The sequence below is a fragment of the Triturus cristatus genome, chromosome 12, assembly GCF_964204655.1.
Source record: "Triturus cristatus chromosome 12, aTriCri1.1, whole genome shotgun sequence".
NCBI classification, from domain to species: Eukaryota; Metazoa; Chordata; class Amphibia; order Caudata; family Salamandridae; genus Triturus; species Triturus cristatus.
Window position 1 is genome coordinate 398,348,149 of NC_140595.1, and position 21,264 is coordinate 398,369,412.

Here is a 21,264-nt window from a genome sequence, read left to right on the forward strand (position 1 = left end):
CTGTCTCCAAAGAGGCTGATGAATAATAAATAAGATACTATGTCAGTCACGCACCTCATGAATGAAATGGGGATATTAGTATATTATCCTGTCTGCCGTGAAGTAGATGTTGAGAAAAATGAATCTAATGGAATGCACTACAGGTAAAGGAACAGGTTATATAGATTATATTCAGCACATTTGTCACTGAGTTACTCCCACTTCACTCTGTGGCCTAGACTGCCACCACGTTTTCCAACAAATTCATTTGCTGGGCAAGAACCAAGGAAAGGAAACTTGATTTTCTCTACTGCAGGGGGTAGGGTAGAGGAATTAGACAGGTAAGGAAGAGCTTTTTTATATATAAGAGAGGGGCCACTACACTGATCATCGATTCATCATCTTTGGCTTATTAAGTCACAGTTCAATTCACAAGGAAAAATCTGGACAAGTATAAATAATCTGTTATAGGAAACCATGATATATGTTCTGGAATCACTTCACATGGGTATTGCATGATTAAATGTGACATGCCAAGAATAGCCCGCCCACCCTTTCACTCCTATACCATTTCCTTTCTTTTAAGTTACCTTCCGTTCTTTCATGTCTCCCTCAAGCCATCAAAGCTCATCATGTGAGATTTTGATGCATTGCAGATTTTAGAGTCCATAATGTCAGGTTCCTCCGTTCCGATATCCTCAGGGCTGTGTTGATGCTCTAATGGGGCCCACCTCTGGACGACCCCAAGTCCGACTTACAATATAACACGGACTGTTGAGGAATCGAGCGGGGGAAGGAAATGGTAGGGACCGCAGGGAGGGAGATCTGAAAAAGAGACAAACGCAATATGAGCTCCGTGCCTGTATATACTAGTGCACTAACAGTTTAAACGGAAACCAACATTATACACAATGTCCCCCTCATCTCACCTGAAAAGCAAAGAAGGTGTAGCCTAACACATAGAGGAGAGCGAGGGGCAGAGGCAAGGCCACTTCAGGCAACTAGTGTGTAAAACAAAAGAAACAGAAGAGCATACGAATAGGATAGGCACTTCAGGGGGCGTGGCTAGCGCCCGAAGAGAATGGCGGCGCCGACGTGAGGGCTCCGTCCGAGCCGGAGCTTGCAGGCGGTTCGCGAGTCTCACGCGAATCGTAAAGGGAAGCTTTTAACCCCTGAAGATGCCGGGAATGCCTTAAATTCATTTCCGCCGCTGTGGCGGTATTATTTGGGACTCTGCTGCTCTTTTTTGTCCCGGTCGCGGCTCAGCAATTTGTTTCTTTTTTCTACATACCCAGGCTCCCTTCAGCAACGCGCCTTTCAGCGCATTGGCATTCTGGCTGTTTGGATGACTGCACAACGCTTCCAGCTCCACTAGCGACGCAGATGGCACACTCCTGCATTTTTAGGTGACTTTATTATTATTTCTATGGCTTTCTGGTGATTTACTGGATATTTCTTGTCCTCCTCAAGCCCGGCAGCCATTTTGAGATTTCATTTAGCATCTCTCAGCTCTTGATATTTTTCCTCCCTGGCCTGGCATATTTACTCTCTTTTTATTTTCATTTTTTTGTGTTCTTGGTACTTTGCGAAGCGTCTGTTTCACTTCCAGTCGCACTGTGTGATCCTAGTGACCCGGCACTTCAAAGCCGCGTCGATGGCTGATTGTTCCACCAAAGTCCATAAGCGCAATTACATTAAAAATTCCAAGCTTTTCACGGAACTGGCCCATCTGGAAGCCTCTCAGTCCCTTTCCTTCACTGAGATGTCGTCGCAGATGGATCCCTCTTCACAGTCTTCAGCGAAAACGATGCCTAAGAGGTTGAAAAAAGATCCACCTTCGCCTCCCAAGTCCTCTTCGACTGTCTCGATGGAGCTACTTCTTGATGAGATACGGGCCTTACGTCCTTTTATGGAGGAAACCAACGCCAAACTACAGGTTCTTACTGACAGTTGGGCTCTGATGGACGAAAGAGTGTCGTCAGTGGAACGTGATGTCTCTTCTCTCCAAGACTCTGCTGCCAAGGTCACCCATCTGCATGCACAGATCTCCTCTCTCCAGAAGCAGGTGGAGGACTTAGAAAACCGAAACAGGCGCCACAATCTTCGCCTTTATGGCCTGGTGGAAGGATGCGAGGGGAGTGATTCCATTAACTTCTTCAAGTCTTTTCTTCCCAAGCTTTTACACTTGCCCGAGGACACAACGCTCAATATCCAGCGCGCCCACAGGCTTGGACGAGTTCCCTCCTCTCCTTCTGCGCCAGGAAAGCCCAGAGGTGTAATAATGTATTTCCTGGAATACACGGATCTCCTTAAAGTTCTTTCAGCTGCCAGAGCCTCTCCCCGCCTCACATGGTCGGGCTCCACTTTGTTTTTTGCGCAAGATTATGCCAGAGCCACTGCAAATCGCCGTAAGGCCTTCTTGGATATGAGACCTGACCTTCGCTCCATTGGTGCCAGATACGGTCTCTTTCATCCTTGCTTATTCAAAGTCACCTACAACAATAAAACTACGACATACGAAGAACCCACACGACTTAGTAGCTTCCTGAACTCATGCGGCCAGACCAACATGGAGCTTTCTGAACCTTCCTCTTCTCTCCCACCGTGACTCTCTCCGAAGTTGTAGCACAGTGCTCCAGTTTTATGTATTGCTGAGTTTTCTAACTCAAATGTTCTTAGACATGTATTTTTCCTGATGAGTTTTTGCTGTTTATCGAATTACTTGTTATTCGCGTTGTAGTTTCTCGGTTCACCCTATCCATTGTTTGTTTGTGCTTCTGTCATTTGTTCTCGCCTAACTTTGTTATCTTCCTTCCCTCATAGCTTCTTCTCCCGTGTTCCGTCTTGTTCCTCTGGTCGGACGTCTCACGGACCCCGAGTGCCTTGCCTTCTCCAGTTGGTTCTACCCCCCTCTCCTTGTCTCCACGTACGTCTTTGTTTGTTCCTGCTCCTGATTGTTTCTCCCCTAGTCCACCCTATGTAAGTATCCCTCAAACCCTTATGGGATTGTCTGTTTTTGCCTTGTTTCATTTGACTTTGATTTGTCTTTTTATGTTTTCAGGTTCATTGGTGTCAATATCTTCTTTGCGACCTTTTTCATATTTTCTTTCTTTTTCCTTACTCTTTACTGCATCTTTTGGTCATGCTTTTCTTTCCTTGTCCATTTTTTCCCCCAACCACTTCATTTCCCCCTTGACTCATACTTATGTTCCTCTCCTTTTAGCCGTCCTCTCTCTCATCCTTTTTCTATATTGATCTGTTTACGCATGTCCTTCTTTCTCTCTTATTGGACCTTCCTTATTACTGTCTCTAGACTGTATTTTATCGTCTCACTGATTTTAGTAGCACTCTAGTTTTCCTCTATCTCTATGGTACCTTTTAATCTTCTCCTAATCCTCTTTCTCTGGTTTATTTTATTTCTTCTTTACTTTTTCTTCTTCCTTTCTCTTTCTGCGTTTTCTATTCTTCATGAGGCTTTTTCTCAATGCTCTAATCTCTTTCCACATTGCTTTTTCAATAATCTTTAATGTCAGTACGTATTGTATCATGGAACGTTAAAGGTCTTCACTCTCCCATTAAGCGGCAAAAAATTCTCTCCCACCTAGCCAAGCTGAATACAGACATTGCCTTTTTGCAAGAAACACATTTGTCTGATACCGAAGCTGCTAAGCTCAAAAGGGGATGGGTGGGTAATGTTATCTCTGCTCCCGGAGATGGTAAAAGAAATGGTGTCTCTGTGTTACTTCGCAAATCTCTCTCTATTTCGCTCCTGACCTCTGATTCAGATCCCGATGGCAGATGGTTGTATGTCAAATTTTCCTCGAAGGGTGTCCCCATGTCCCTTCTCAATATTTATGCACCCACTGGCGGCGACACCGCCTTTTGGCGTACAATGGCTTCCCGTATCTCAGAATACATCGATGATAATTTTATTCTGGCAGGCGATTGCAACTTGCCCCTGGACCCCTTTTTAGACAGGCATTCCAAAATATCCTATATCCCTAACAAGTCTCACAAATTATTTGGTCAGGCGATATCCCAACACAAACTTGTTGATGCATGGCGTTTATGTAACCCTACTACTAAAGAGTTTACCTTTTACTCCCCATCTCACCATTCACAGTCCCGCATTGATTATATTTTTCTTTCCCATCACATTTCTCAATCCCTCACTCATGCCGATATTGGACCCATCCTGTTCTCCGACCACGCCCCTGTTTTGGTTAATATTGATGTCTTACCCAAATCCACTAGACCAAAAAGATGGCGCTTTAATAATACTCTCCTTCTTGATCCCAAATTCACAACTTCCTTTGTTGAATTTACCTTAGAATTTTTTGCCATTAATGATACGCCCAACATGCCCAAACACACTATCTGAGATGCTTATAAGGCTGCAGCAAGGGGTTTCATCATTGACTATGTGGCTAAAAAGCGTAAAATTGCCTGCCAACGTATTAGTGAACTTCTCCTCACGATCAAAAAATTGGAGCATTCTTTTTACACCTCCCACTCGCAGGAAAGTTTGACTACCCTTATTGAAGCTAAGATGCTATTCAATAAGCAGTCCACTGATGATGCTTCGTTATACCTGTTGAAATCTAGCTCAAAATTTTATGGAGGTAAGAATAGAGCGGGGAGGGTGTTAGCCAACTATTTGAAAGTTAAACAACATAAATTGAATATTGAATCTGTTTTTGATGTTAATTCCGTTCTAAGGCACACTGATGCTGATATTCTAGAGGAATTTTCCCGTTTTTACTCCACGCTTTACTCTTCTGGAACTCACCCTACTACCCAATCCCTTGATACCTTTTTCTCTAGTATTCAGGCTCCCCCCAATTTTCCTGTTGATTTATCCATTCTTGAAACGCCCATCTCCAGTTCCGAATTACACATTGCACTCCAGTCTCTTAAGAGGGATAAAGCCCCAGGTCCAGATGGATTTACAGTTGAATTTTATCTGCAATTCTCTAAACTACTATTACCTAGACTACACTCTCTTATTGACTCCTTTATCCTCACTGGTACCTCCTCTGGCACTTTTTCAGACGCCCACATTTGCATAATACCCAAAGAAGGAAAATATACCCAGTACAGTAAAAACTACAGACCAATCTCTCTAGTTAACATTGATTATAAGATATATGCTAAATCCCTTGCCATAAGATTAGACCCCTTTCTTCCTGAATTGTTGGGCCCAGAGCAGTCTGGATTTGTCAAAGGTCATTTCATCTCGGACACTACCAGACTTTTGTTCAATGTTCTATCCAAGTCATCGCGATTCCAAGGTTCACTAGCAGCAATTGCTTTGGACGCAGAAAAAGCGTTTAACAGGGTAGAATGGACTTTCCTTTTTTCCGCCCTTAGATGGTTTGGATTTGGTCCTAATTTTATTTCCTTTGTTTCTTTTCTTTATTCCAACCCTAGAGCAGCGGTCTGTGCCAATGGCCTAGTCTCTCCTTTCTTGAACTTAGGTAGGGGAGTTCGTCAGGGTTGTCCCCTTTCCCCCTTCCTTTTTAATCTGGCCTTAGAACCCTTTCTCTCGAAACTCCGCCAAAATCCTAATTTGCATGGCTTCCAATTTTCCCAAACACACGTTAAACTTGCTGCCTATGCAGACGACATCCTTCTTTTTCTTTCCAATCCTACCATCTCCATTCCTGCATTCTTAACTGAAGTCCATGAATATTCCCAAATCTCTGGCTATAAACTTAATAACGACAAATGTGAAATTTTACCCCTTAATAAGTTTACCTACAAGCCCGATTTCGTTGCATCCAATTTCTCTTGGAATACTTCACACATCAAATACCTTGGTTTGCAAATTGCTCCCTCCCTTCCCGATACTGTTTCGTTATGCCTTAACATGTGTACACAGAGATTGTCTGATCTCACTTCCAGATGGCATCCGCTCTACCTTTCCTGGTGGGGTCGCCTAGACACGATTAAAATGATGCTTTCCCCAATAGTTCTTTATACTATCTCCAATATTCCAGTTCCTATACCGGCTAAATTTTTTAGGAAAATCAACACCATTCTCTCTGCCTTTCTCTGGTCCGGCAAAAAGGCGCGTATGTCCTTGTTTAGACTGCGACTCCCTAAATCAGAAGGTGGGGTCAACTTTCCAAATTTTCCCTCTTATCATAAAGCTTTCCTTCTAAGACAAGCTTCCTTATGGTTGCGAGATCCTGCTGAATCTCCTCCTTTATGGCTTGTTATTGAGCGTTTATCTCTATCCCCCTTCACATTCGCTGAATATCTCTCATTTTCTCGCAAACCCCAACTCACTTCCACTCCCATCCACAAATTCACCACCAAACTTCTTCTTTCCATCTCCCCAAGCCCTCCTTCCTCAGTAGCCGAATTTCTTAACACCACCATTTGGCACAATAATAGTATCCTTATTAATCACAAGCCCTTTTATTGGAAATCCTGGAGACAAAGAGGACTGATTTGGGTATACCACCTCTTCTCTGGCTCTGATTTTTCATCTTTCTCCGTTCTTTGCCAAAATTTCAGTCTCCCCCACTCTTTCGCCCGTAAATACCTCATACTCAAGAATGCAGTTTTGTCCACCTACGCCCAACTTTCCAACTCTCCCGTCCAGCCTGACCCTTCCAATCCCACTCGACGCCTTCATGCCTTGCTCCGTACTCATACTACTGCCTCCTTAATTTACCACTCTTTTCACCAGACTCTTACTCCCAGGCCAAAATCCACGGTAGAGGTACAATGGGAGTCTGATTTTGATACCTCTTGGCCCACCTCTCTTTGGGATAAAATATGGACCAAACTACGCAAATCTTCCAGGGCTGCCTCCCTCACGCAAACCTTATTTTTTATCTACAAAAGACTTCTTCTGTCTCCCCATATGTTGAATAAGAGATTTCCTTTACTTCCTGACCATTGTTGGTCCTGCTCGACACCCAAGGCTACTCTTTTCCACATGCTTTTTTCCTGTACTGCTGTACACAATTTTTGGAAACTGGTTTGGGCCCAGATTAATGCTATATTTCACACTACATTTCCCTTCTCCTTCACCAACGTGTTTTTAGGAAGCCTCTCTTCCTGCTGGGCAGATGTTGTTTTTAATACGCAGATTGTTGATTTGTTGTTAGCTGTTGCATTCCAGCAAATCACTGTTAATTGGAAAAATTTTGCTAACATTTCCTTTAAAGCATGGTGGTACAATGTATGTCATAATCATAGGCTGGACACTGTTTTTATCTACCCTCTTAGTCTGGCTAAAAAACTACATGCTCTTTGGCTTCCTGTGACATCGTATCTTGATTTTTGTGCTAAGCGCCCATCTCACTTGCATCCCTCTCAGCAGGAGGTCTCCAAGCCTCCCTGATTGACCTTTTTTTGTTCCGTTGCATTTGTATAATCCATTTTGATGCATATTGTCCCCAATACTGCTTTTTATTATAGAGCCTCAATTATTTGTTATTTCTCAATCTCATGTTTACTTCCACAGCCATGTTTATTACTTCATCTCTCGTATTGATGTTACGTTCCAGTTTTTCTTATGTAATGACACCCTTATTTCTCTAATAAAGATCTTTTGAACTTAAAAGGATAGGCACTTCAGTGACCGTGATACATCGGACAATGCAGGACTCAGTCTCTCTTAATGCACCTACCAACTTGTACTTGAAGCGAGACTCATATGCCTAGCCGGTGTGGCACCACCTTCTCTCTGGAAGCTCTCTCCTATATATATAGGACACAAGAAAAACAATAGTGAAGACTGGCTGCTGGACCGTGAGGCCATACACGCCTTGCCTCTGCCAGAGTATGCGTTTGCCAAAATTAGTCATGCATCGCCAGTACCACATGTAAAGCAATCCACATAAAATTGCAGTAATTCTCTACTGCTCAGTGACGATATTTGCAGGAAATAACAGTTGCCAATAATGGTGTTGTCAACATAATCTCTGTCAACACACGGAATGCCAAGACTGAGAATCACCAAGTATGAAATGTCCCCCTGTACGAGATAACCAAAATGGATCTCTTTCAACGGAGGAGTTATGAGGCCCTTCTTTGGGTGGGGGGCTCCGTACAAAACACTACTCTGCACAAGACCTCCCAATCTGGTCTCCACCAACAGAGGAGCGAGGTTGCTTTGAGGGATTTGAAACAAGAACGCCCCTCTGCATGAGACCGTCCAAACCGGATTTCTGCCAACAGAGGAGCGAAGTGAGGTACCAGCTAAGTCCGCCTACCTCGATGAACGGCGATGCATCTAGGGGTGCGTTGCCCTGTTACCATCCGGTACCTTGGGGTCGAAGAAATCCAGCTGCCAGCGACTCCGGGAAGAATTATCGGCTCCGAAGAAGTCTACCTTTGCCCTTTTACTTCCACAACGGGCGCTACGCTGGTCACGTGAGGCGAGTCTCGCAAAGCCTGCCGGGACGGGTAGTTTCGGCAAGGCTGTGTTCCGAGCCGCTTTGCGTATAGACACGGCAGTCAGTGTACTGCCGGTCACGCGATCCTGACACATAATAACTCAACCACCGCTGTGGCAGGTAAAGCTGGGGGGTTAACCTAACAGTAATTTTTGATGACGACGACAAGCGTTGCTATGGCAATAGCTAGTGAGCATGTTAATTGCAAGAAATATGTGACTTACCAGTGCCCGTCCTCGGCTAGAATATAAAATAGTACACATCATTTAGATCCCAGACACGCAGCCCTAAATACAATAGCATTGCAGCATTCCAGCTCAGTTAGCACGTATCTTCCAAATATCACTCTTGGAATTTGATTGGTTGGTTCACAAAGTTAGACAGGCATGGACTAACGCTCAATGAAAAACATATGGTGTTGGGTGGCCAATGCAAAGCGAGTGGGACCTCATACTTTTATTTGCAACCTTGCTGCACTGTCATTGAAAATTGGTGTACTGTAACTATAAATGAACGGGTCTGCAGCACATTACACTGGGGTGGTCCATAATGACCATGGCGACTGTATTGTGAACCAAACTGTGTTAGATGTAGGCATAAAAAGGAAAAGGAAAGCCTTCTGAACAAACAGATATGGTGTTTTTTTTTTATTTAAAATACCAGATTACTTGGGCCTGCTATTGGAATCTTCACGAATCACGATAGATTGCACCAACATTCCAATAGATAAAATACCCCAAGATTCTACGGTTCTACCTTAAGAAGTTCACAACAATTGTACAAAGCACTTACTGGGATCTGCAGAGCACTCTGCAGCCACACTGGTGGTCAGGGGCGGCTGACCAGCTTGCCCCAGACCCTCTGAATCCTCCCTTTTCTTCTCCTTGGGTGTCGATGAACGAAATTAAGAAGATAAATAAAAATAGATTAGTGATTCTTTTAATAATCTCCACAAAATGTTTTCTGAAAAGCAAACGCAGTCACTAAAACAGATCACCTAAAGTACTACTAATTTCTTTCGACTTGAGCCTATCGACTGTCGTTAAATCCATATTCCAAATCTCCTTCACAAAAACTACATTTGGAACCAATCTATTGCAATTAATTATCTATTTTTTTAAACACATTTAATTGGGAATTTAATGCAATATCAAATATGCTTTAAATTATCAGTGAATTCTCTGTTTCACCTCTTCATGGTATCGCCAACACATGAGCCCAAGCTTTGTTCTATCAGCAGTTGGTTCCATGCAGCTACAGTTGTTTATCTATCCCCAGCTATCGCCAGAAATCTCAACTCCCAGTTACCCTCCCCCATTGCAGATCCACCCAGTACCAGTAATTTGGATATAATGAGGCATTGCAGCGACCTCCATCCCCACCTGTGTTTTCCCAATCCCCCCCTCTGTGCGTTCGCCCAGGGTTGAGAGTGAGTGGTGCTAAATCAGTGACATATTTACTCCTCCGCAATTAATGATCTTTGATTGTATTCTATTCCCATTTTTCAACACCCTTAATGAGTCAACTCAGTCTCCCTTTTTTGCAATGAATAGATGCATACTTCACATCATCACTGTGAATTTAATTAACCTGGCACTGTACGAGCTACATAAACAAAGCCACAGAGAGAACGAGCTACTCAGTGATTCACTATAGTGACAGAAGAAACAGTCTGCAATGGCTTCTTAATTAATCAGGAAAAGCGAGCACCTGATGAATGCGATTAGGTAGCAGCACCTGCTTAGCAGAAACTAGAAACTGGATCACACTATAATATACCAGTGTAAACTTTACTAACATAGCTTACCTCTCAGTGTGAGCAGCATGCTATTCAGATTTTTTTTTAGCATTGCAGAACACAAACACAACAGATAATTAATTAATGCTCACCAATCCCCAGAATCTCAATGCCTACAGGTCGAGCAGGTCCTGCTCCCGGTCGACAATGCCAGCCCATCGGTGCCTCAGCTGCTGGGCAGTGTGCCAAACCTTGCTGGTGCACCGCACGCACTGGTGCACCATACCCCCAGAGCCACTGATGCTCCCACAGGGAGTAGTCACTACCAGGCCTGCCACCTGCTGCCAGCATAGAGGGGAGATGGTGCTGCACAATAAAAACCTAGTGCTGGCACCTCTTCCTCTCCAGAGATCGCCAGGGGCTGCAACCCTAGGCGGAATCAGGGCCTGCCTGGAAGACGCTCCTCCGCCATGGCACTGGGTGAGGAAAGAAACTAAGAAGGGAAAGGAAGGGTAAGTAAAGGAGAAAGAAATAAGTCAAAAAGTCACAAAAACATGAAAAAAATTACACAAACATGTAAAATACGCAAACACAAAGACTCACACTATTGTAAAAAGTAAACATTAGGGGTAGAAAAGTAATTAAGGAGGATGACAAAGATAAACAAGATATGAAAAATGAGGTCCAGCACCACAACAGAGAGCAGAAAAACAAGATGGACCGCATGGTGCTGTTCGTGCGTAATTTAGAATGCAAGCACACTGCAGGACTGCGTAGTGCCGTTCCCCTATGATATTCGAGCATGCGGACACAGTCCGCGTTCCCAACGCTAAGTGAAGGGGCGCTTCGGCAATCTTCACCCGTAAGCGGAACTCTGTGTAGCGCGGCAGACTTTTTTTTGCAACTCCGTGGAATTCTGCGTGGTGGGACTCCACAAGCTCCGCCCACGCCTAGACATTACCATAGCCCAATCTCAATAAAATGAGTGCCTGGGTGACTTTCCTTTGGTCTAAAAATGGAAGTATCCATATGATTCTCCGCAGCCATTACAGGACGGTGAAACAGATGGCAGCCACCTTCCCAACCAGAGGCTTCATGGACAGCTTTTCGTCAAGCAAGAAGCCAAGATTCTTCACTTTTGAGGGCCGGAGCAGAAGAATGCCAAAGTTTTCGGGCCAGTGCTGTAAGCCCCATAAGGATAGGCTCTTTCCTAGCATAAGTACCTTGGTCTTTTCTCCATTATGTTTAAGAGAATTAATACTCATCAACGAGGCAACCAGACTCAGGCAACAGTGCAAGGCCTCGGAATTGTGGTCTTGAGCGGATGACAGAGAGATGAGTTGTGTGACTTTCACGAAGGAGAATAAGGTCAGGCCGTAGCTTTCTACCACATCAGCCAGAGGGTCAACACAGATGTTGAATAGAGCCGGACTTAAGACTTAACCTTGTGGAAGAGGCATTTGCTGAGGAGACCTGGAAAGTTTATTATTTCAAGAAGGATGCTATCCAGGATAAGACCATTCCTTGGAGATCTAGAATGGCCAGCCTCTCGCAGCTGGCGTGTGAAGCAGTGTCAAGGGCAGTGCTCAGGTTGAGTAAAATCAGACTCCTAGAAGGGCAGATTAAGTACTCTGTCCCGCTCTGAACCCTGACTGTGAGGAATGTAAAGAGGTTTGGGACTCCATGTGATCTGATTTATCCCCTCCTTTTCTTCTCATTGATTGGGCAGCCCTTACGACAATCTCAGTCTGACATAGACACGGTTGCCTGATGGAGCAGGCATGGACCAAGCTGGGCCATGAAATGCTCTACTCTCCCAAGCAGCTGATTATTCACTCCCATTTGCATCAAATATTGCAGGAGCGGACAGCAGCCTAGAAGGTGTCAAGACTGGGAAGACAGAGGTGGGTCACCTATATCATGATCACTTCTGTGACAAATTAGTCACCAACACTACTGAGCTGCTGACTTGCTAGACTTATTTACCTTCTTTCGCATACGTGTGAAACTCCAGATTTCCCATTGATACTTCCCTGATGCCCCAGATACTGTAAGACCTTCACCCATCTCCTTACGGGGTCATCCCTCAAACACCTTCTCTTTTGTCTCAATGGCACTGTGCAATCTAAGGCAAACAGAAGTGCACAACGAGCTCATTTGACATGGGAGACGGCCCTTGGCAGACCCATATCAGATAAGAGCTGGGTGGCTGAAAGTGGCCTGACAACCTCTTGTCCGTCTGATACATAATTGATTTTTGAACCAGACATATTACACCACAACTAAGCTGAATCATTATAAGCTGCATGATCACGAAAAAAGTTCTAGATGCCATGGTGGGGGGCTGATTTCATTCCTCTTGCCTGTTCATGTCCTCCACTACTGGCCTACTGGTGGGTCCTCTTCTTTGCCCTTTCACATATTATGCACCTACCTTTGAATTCATTACCATGGCTGGCACTGTTATATCTCCATTTGGAAATGCCAGATGATAATAAGGGGGGCTGTTGCTGCGAGCCAGAGGGTGCCTCGGTGTGCTCTTACCTGCGGTGCCTTTGATCCTTGGAGCTGCCTTTTGTGGATTGCGAGTCTCCCTCCCGCCGTCGCCGGACAAACGCGACCGCCGTGTGGGGGGAGAGTAGTGGAACTACATTTCCCGAGATCCTTGCCACCCCGGAAGTGCCGCTTTTTCGCGCCAGAAGGCGCTACAAAACTGACTCTGCCCTCGGCTGAGCGAGGGCTGTTGCTGCGAGCCAGAGGGTGCCTCGGTGTGCTCTTACCTGCGGTGCCTTTGATCCTTGGAGCTGCCTTTTGTGGATTGCGAGTCTCCCTCCCGCCGTCGCCGGACAAACGCGACCGCCGTGTGGGGGGAGAGTAGTGGAACTACATTTCCCGAGATCCTTGCCACCCCGGAAGTGTCGCTTTTTCGCGCCAGAAGGCGCTACAAAACTGACTCTGCCCTCGGCTGAGCGGGGGCTGTTGCTGCGAGCCAGAGGGTGCCTCGGTGTGCTCTTACCTGCGGTGCCTTTGATCCTTGGAGCTGCCTTTTGTGGATTGCGAGTCTCCCTCCCGCCGTCGCCGGACAAACGCGACCGCCGTGTGGGGGGAGAGTAGTGGAACTACATTTCCCGAGATCCTTGCCACCCCGGAAGTGCCGCTTTTTCGCGCCAGAAGGCGCTACAAAACTGACTCTGCCCTCCGCATCGCGGGACGCGCGCGGGCGGCGCCGGGCTAAGCCCGGGCAAAGGGCGGGCCCTCTGAGGCCCTCAGAGGACAGAAGAGACAGGACTGGGCCACGGACTTTGTACGTATGTAATGCAGAACTCGTGCAGTTATTATACGGTGTTGTGTATCGTGGTTATCTGTAGGCGATACTTGAAGTTAGCTGTTTAGGTATAGCCCCCGGTAAACGTGCCCGGACCTAAGGCTCACTGTTAGGGCTGTTAATATGTCTAAGGTTAAGAAGAACAAACCCACTATGGGGGATGGTTCTATGGATAACTATCTTGTGCAAAAGGTGACCCAAATTAATAATACCCGTAGAGCTTCCCTAGGGCGAGGCAATGATCCTGACGTATGTGCAGAACTATCGTCTCCTTTGGTATTCACAGTTCCTACAGATGGAGAGGATTGGGGAAGTGGGGCTGCTGTAATTACTGCAGCACTAATACACGCTGACCAGATTGTAGATGACCTAGAATTAGCATCTGAATTAACAGAGGAAGAGCCATCACTCTTATCGCCCCAGCATAGACCAGTGAGACTGTGCAGGAAGGTACAAGCTAAGCGTGGGGGCAAGCATTGCAAGAGTAAAACAGGAAGGGGTAATAGAATCTCTAATAGTGGGGCATTGCAAAAGAATCTAGAAGAGGGTAGTGGTATGGGCGGAACCAGTTCTAACATCGCCCCAGAACCATTAACACTTCTATTTCACTCACTGGAGGGAAAAATAGAGGCAAAAATTGCTGAGTTGATGCAACCTTTGCTAGCCAAACTAGATACTATGGCCTTAGAAGTAGAAAGATTAGGTGGCCTGATAAAATCGCACCTGGCTGGAGAGTCAAGTAAATCAGATGCAGTAAATAATAAATTAACTGTGGATGATCCGGGAACATATAAAGGAAATGTACCTAATATTCTATCAAACAGGCAGATTAGTAGGCAGAATACAGTGGTTGTTGCTGACCCTGTCCTATCGGACCCCACGACATTAACAATGCAGAATACCACTGATACTGGAACTTTTGAGGGAAATTTGCCCTATAGCCATGTAAAGAAATGTCGTCATGTAAATCTTCCTCCTGAATGTGCACCTTATGTGGCTGTACTTACAAATGTCCCACCTATTCAGCCTCAAGCATATCAGGTGTCTGAAGAAAATCATGATTCTTTAAAGAATAGGACGGTCTTTTGGCTTAATAAGAATTGTGGGTTTCCTGTTAAATTTGCTGATCAAATATTAACAACAAGAAGGGTGAGCTGGATCGGATCATCTAGTAAGGCTACAAATGGTGACTGCATTATCATCAATTTTAGGCATCCTCAACATGCTGCCACAGTTTTACTTAGAGCTGCTGCATTGGCCAATATACCCAATAGTATTTGCATACGTCCACTGGGGTTTTTTTACTCCCATTTGATTAGAAATCCACCAACCCCTGGCCCCTTTAGATCACGTATACTCTCACAGTCACTGCCTCCCAATGGGGAATATGTACACAATGTGGGAGTACAGAGAGGTAATGGTTTTAACATTGTAACTCACAACAGATTTGATGCCCTCTCGGGATTAGAGTTTTGTGACTGACAGGAGGTATCCGTTGGGCAGGCAATTCAGGGCTCAGTGGATCTGGAATGTACGGAATGTATCTCGGCTGTCAAAAACTCTAATAATATAATTTCTTGGAATATTGCGGGTCTAGGTACCAAAATGGAGGATTGCAACTGGATTGAGTACATTAAAAAGTACCAAGTCATCTGTCTACAGGAAACTTGGTCAATCGATTGTAATTACTTCCTGGAAGGGTATAAGGCCTATTATGTCCCGGCAGTAGCAACTACTAGGGGTAGACCTAAAGGGGGCATGGTTGTGTTTATCTCTATAGTACTATGTTGTAAGGTACGGAGAATTATAACAAACCACACTGGCATTATTGGGTTAGTTTTAATTGGAGATAACTGTATGGCCGGTCTGATAAATTTTTATAATGCCACTAATTGTAGTACTAACTCTAGTCAGATAGTTACACTGAATTCTTTTATTAGTAACTCCATGAAGGATTGTATTCATAACCTCATGGTGGTCGGGGATTTTAATGTTCATCCCTGTGGAGACCCTCTTTTTAAAATGATTACGGAACTTAATTGCCCGTACTGTGAGAATTTCCACTTTGAGCACTCAACTGAGGGGGAACACCTCAATGATATGCTTAATGAGTTAGAATTAACTCCTATGATGGCATTAATGGCCCCGAATGAGTGCTTTGATACCCCAACATTTAAGGGGAACGGTAGGGCAACTTTCATAGATTTTATTTTGTTAACACCCGTAATGCAGTCTTTTGTGGGATTCTTCTCTATTGAAGTCAGTGAATTTAGTGACCACAATCCCCTCACTGCTCTTATGAAGGGTCCACTGATAGCTAAAGAAAGAGTGGAACCCCCTATTGGTAGGGTGAACACCACAGATGGCAGACGTCGACTGAGATGGTCCATGGTAACCCCTGATCTTCTGTACAACGAAATTAAAACCACTTGTGCTGACGAAATTACGTTATGCACACAAGAGGGTGCACTCCCAAACACTGTCCTAAATGCTGTTTAGCGGTGAAGGTATCTCAGTTACTATCAGTACCTATAAAAAAATCAGATTCCATAAAAGGTCCTAGGTGGTTTAATCAGGATTGTTCAAAAGCAGCCAGAAATTTAAGAGTAGCATTGACATCTAAGCCTAGGATAAAAGCTGATGTTCAGCAGTGTAGAAAGATCTACAAAAAAACTATTACAAGACATAAGGAATCTCTCAGGGAAGAGGCGTGGTTAGAGATCTTAGATCCTGCCACCCTTGGAAGTAGCACAGCTTTCTGGGCCTTGATGAGGAAACCATTTCTGACACAGGACCCGGGAAATGGTACTGAAAGCTATATATCTAAGGAGGAGTGGGAAGTGCACTTTAAGAAGTTGTACTGCTGCACAGGGGACATGGATACAATTTCTGTCTGTAGCAATACTGGTGTACAGATTGTTTTTAATAGAGGTGAAGTTTTGGAGGGCATACAGGGTATCACAGGCGGAAAAGCTCCCGGCCCGGATGGGATTCCCCCTGATTTATTTAAATCTGATCCTAGTTTTTGGGCACCCATTCTAGAGTCTGTTTTTAATGCAGCTGCAAAAGAAGGATGCCCACGATCATGGGGTGTTTCTACAATTGTCCCGGTTTTTAAAAAGGGTGACAAGGGTAGCCCACACTGCTATCGACCGATTTCTTTAATAGATTCTATGGTTAAGATTGTAGGAAGAATAGTACTGCAAAGATTGTTAGAATGGGTGGAGGAAAAGAATATTATGTCTCCTTCGCAGTACGGATTTTGTAAAGGCCGATCGACAATTACTCAATGCCTTAACCTCTTCCTGATCTTAAGCAAATATACTATAATACAGAAAGGTACCATTCATCTTGCCTTTATGGACTTGTCTTCCGCGTTTGACTGCGTCAACCGGGGTAAGCTGTGGCAGTCCATGAGGTTGAAAGGGGTTGATAGCGGTTTGGTTGATTTTTTGGTTGCCCTACACTGTAATACCAGTGCCAATGTGAGATATTCCCTGGATTTGAGTGTATCAAATAATTTTAGTATTGGAAAGGGTGTCCGGCAGGGTTGTATCCTGGCCCCCTTTCTTTTTAATTTTTATATTAATGACCTAGATGGGGTGTTACAGGATGTTCGTGCCGACTGTCCAAGAGTTGGCAGGCGTGGAATTCCAATACTTCTTTATGCAGATGATGCAGTACTTATATCTAGAACAGAGAGGGGACTTCAATCATTGTTAACAGCGTTTAATACATTTATGAGAGATAGAGACCTCTTGGTAAATAACACTAAATCTTTTGTATTACAAATTGGTCAGCAACCAAAAAAACCCTTCCCTTTTAGGATTGGTGAAGAAATAATCCCTCTAACTAAAACATTTTCTTACTTAGGAGTCCTTTTCGATACAAAAATAAATTGGGAACCTCATCTTGCAAAGAAAAAAGGTGAAATGGTGAGGGTTAACGCATCAATATTTAATTTTGCCACTAAACTGGGGAAAAAGCCAATTTGTGCTATGTTGAAATTGTACAATGCTAAGTCTGTGGCTACTGTATCCTATGGCAGTGAAATTTGGGGGTATGTCAATGGAGAGCAATTACAAATTGCTGAAAATCGATTTATGAAGCGCCTTTTGTGTGTCCCTCCTGGTACGGCTAACCTCGCTGTACACGAGGAGTTGGGGTCTCAATATTTATGTGATCTGCTTTCCTTACGCCCTTTGATGTTTTGGCTTAAAATTTGGCTAAATGAGAACATACCCCTAACACATTTAATCATAAAGGATTTCTTGTCGCTGGATAAAGCACTGAGCTCTCCTTGGCTAAGCTACCTAAAATCAAATTTCGATAATCTTGGTCGCCCTGAACTCTTTGCCAACCCACAATTAATTACAAGGGGAGATCTGGAGCTCATCAAACAAACATTTCTGATGGACAAGAGGATTATGAGAGAAGAAGTGGAGCTTCAGAAACCAAGTGTGAGAAAGTTTGTTATGCTTAAGACTACTGCGGCCATCGAACCATATTTGGAAGGGTCTTTGTCCTCACATGAGAAATTTTTACTGACCAGATTTAGGTTCAACCAGTTCCATCACCTGCTTATTCGACCTAAGTGTGATATTTTTAATAAATTGGCAGCGCCCTGCGGCTGCGACGGAAAGTCTCCGCAGGATATGCTGCATTTTATCTTTTTATGTAAATTTTATGAATTTCCACGCAAACTATATTTAGTGACTCTTTTAAAAAAACTTAGTTTTAAACAAATCAGACCGGCACTTTTGTACTTGCAGCTTTTGCACAGTGACAGTATTCTCCAAATTAAGGAGTTTTTAAAATTATGTATTAGACTGAGAAACTGCCTGGACCAGTGAAACCATGTCCCACGTTTGTGTCCATACTTTCTAAGCACTCTCTTCATGCACTTTCTTATGATGAAATGGTTGGTGTTTCTGTGATAATGTATTGTATATTTTATGTGTGTCTTTTATGGTTAGCAAATAACCGAAATAAAGCTTTTTGATGATGATGATGATAATAAGCTGCTCCTAGCTGTGCTGTTGCTTCTTGCTATGCGTAGAGTGGCCTGCTCATGGGGTCGTGTGCCCACTGTTGGTGATTGCTTGCTACATGTGGTATTCAGGCACGGCTCACAGTATACTAATTAATGTTTCCACCTTCCAGTAGACCCAATGATATGGGGTGACCGTTTCAAGAATATCTGATGACGCAGACAGTGCCCTCTCCCTCCTGATGTTCCAAATGCATAAATGAACCTTTAACCAGATATCCCGTCGCTATTTCTACTAATGGTTAAATATTGTAATCTTTGTCTCCAAAATGCAGTAATTAATATTGTACTGTGATTCGTTATACTCTGTAATATGACTTTTCCTCCTCCTTATAGCACCCAATGAAGTCTATTTACCATAAATGTTTATTGTTGTTACTTTTGACAATGATAAATAAAAATGTGTAAAAAAAAGTCTTATGGTTTGACTTCATTTTTAAGTAGGCCCTGAATCAATCTTAGGTAATGAAAGTCGACATCTTCTCAAATTTAGGTAATGGGAGTTGCCATTTTCCTCAATTTCTGCAGAATCATCAACATGTCTTCCTTTGAAGCAGATGTCTGTTCCTCTCTTTCCAAGAACTGTAAAAGTGTCAAGTCATTCAGATATAGACATCAACAAAACCTCAAGTGTGACATCCGTCTGGGAGAGCTGCATTTTTCAAGGTCAAATGATATTCATGATCCAAACAGTGAAGTCTACATTTACTTATTTTTACCTATTAGTACATCGACTGATGTATATGATTATGTCAAAACATTGCAAAGGTGTCATTGCAAATTCCATCTTTGAAAAGATACAGTATACAAGGACTACCACTTGACCACTTAGTTAGGAAATGAAGCTTCACTGATGTCACAGATGCAGATCACATATAAAGGTGAACACATCACCAGATTCCGTCTTGACAGAAGAAGCCTTCAGCAAGACGCCCCAAGGTGCTGCAAAGCCTTCCATTCTACCTTCATGAACTGGTGCCAGGCTTGTGTCCTCACACAGATGCATCCCCCAGCTCTTGACCTTGTGCTCAAATTAGCTGACACGCTATTGCAAGGAGACAACAAAGCCTGTTGTTCAGGTACATGCACCATCTCTGAAACTCACTCAGGTTTATTATCTCTTCATCTGCTAGAACTAGCATAGCACTCGAGATAGCACAGTGAGGGTGTAAGGACTATAAATTGTGATGTTCTGATTTATCCCTGCCTTAGCTGCTTTTTGTTATCTTCTGTGTTATTAGCAACAATACAAGCACTAGATCTTGGCATTTGTAAATAACTATTTTAAAATAAATATGTTGAAATACATATTCAGTTGCTAGCAATCTTCTGTGTGTAAATCATTAATGAATGGTCATTTGGTTTACCACCGTTCCATGTTAGTAACCCAAAAGCATTAACACCACCTCATAGACATATTGGGTACGGCTTCGGGAGGCTGCATTGTCACCTTCCGAGCCGGTGCATTGAACTATGTTCATTTGTGTCACTTGTGGGTGTGAAAATAAATTGTATAGAGCTGAGCCAAAGACTCAGTTTATGCAACCAGGGTTGTATTTATGAATAGTTTTACATTAGCCTCAGAAGAAATATCTTCAAATGACTTAACTACCTGACTTGGGGTACAAATATCTGCTAGGCAAATATTGAAACTTTCCTCGTTCTGAGAAATTGAAAAATATTTCTTGGGTTTCATCCAAAACCATTTGATACAGAGTCCGATAGTCCTGACTATGGTTAGATTACTTACTATAGGAGGTCAGCTTTTCCAGGGATCCCCAAGTTGAGCTTTACTTCAGCTGTATTATGATTGCTCAAGCTTACTCGGGTAACTTTAAAATCTCTTACAAGTGGTATTATAGTGCCTGAAATTATTATATTGTCAATGAAACATGGGCTCCCCTTCCTGTAAAGATTGGTAAAATCTCCTGAGAGCTACGGTTAAACCTCTTGCAAACCTCAGATTAACTGAGAAAAATAAGGCATTTAAAGCATGTCCATAAGGTGAGTGTAAAAAATGTGTTAGTCTTTCCCTCATGTTGGTTGTTTTCAAAGCCACACACTGACTTTGACTCATAACTACACAAGTGAGTGTTGAAATCCCCTGGCCAGACAAGGTACGTTTTGCTTAATTGGAATAATGTTTCCCAAGAGGCTGAGTCTAAGGCATCCAGCACATTTGTATTATTTGATTAAAAAAGGTTGTTATAATACTTAATTAATACTTCAATTCCTAAAGTAATTCCTAAACAAAGTGGATAAAAATGAGGAGTGTCATCAATGAATGACCAACATTTTACTGGCCTTGTAGAAGACTAGAGTATCTGGTCCTCCATCTGCTCACCCAGCTCTAGAAGGCTGAGCAGGAATAACATACGTAGCCATACTATTCACTTGGAAAGTATCTAGGGCCTACGGCTCTTGGAGGCAGATAAAATGTAATCTTACAGTGGCAGTCAGTCAATCAGGATTACTTCATTGAATAGCTATTCCTGCCAGGTTCCTAGTGCCCACATTAATAATACCCCCATATATGTTTTCCTTATGATGTTGCGCTGGGTTGGGCTAAGATTTGAAAGCATACCCACTGCCGGATTAGTGTCCCTACTATCCCCCATCCAAGACAACACAGGAAAGGAAACTACTGTCTGGGCATGACTCATAAAGTCAGTCCAAACTATTAATAGAATTTATTAATTCAAACAATTATGAGTTTTAACATTATATGTCACATCACTTTACCTTTCAGTCCTAAGCT

The 21,264-nt window shown here is 43.5% G+C and overlaps 1 long non-coding RNA gene across 1 annotated transcript in view; it reads right to left on the reverse strand.

The window, feature by feature from the left end:
- Positions 1-668: 668 nt before the first annotated feature.
- The window catches only part of LOC146776011 (uncharacterized), a 51,678-nt gene continuing 31,082 nt past the window's right edge, over positions 669-21,264 (reverse strand). Inside the window, exons 2-3 of the long non-coding RNA XR_014972155.1 lie at positions 9,186-9,276; positions 669-804 (exon numbers count right to left, since the gene is read on the reverse strand). This is a non-coding gene — a long non-coding RNA (uncharacterized LOC146776011). The remainder of the gene's footprint in view (positions 805-9,185; positions 9,277-21,264) is intronic.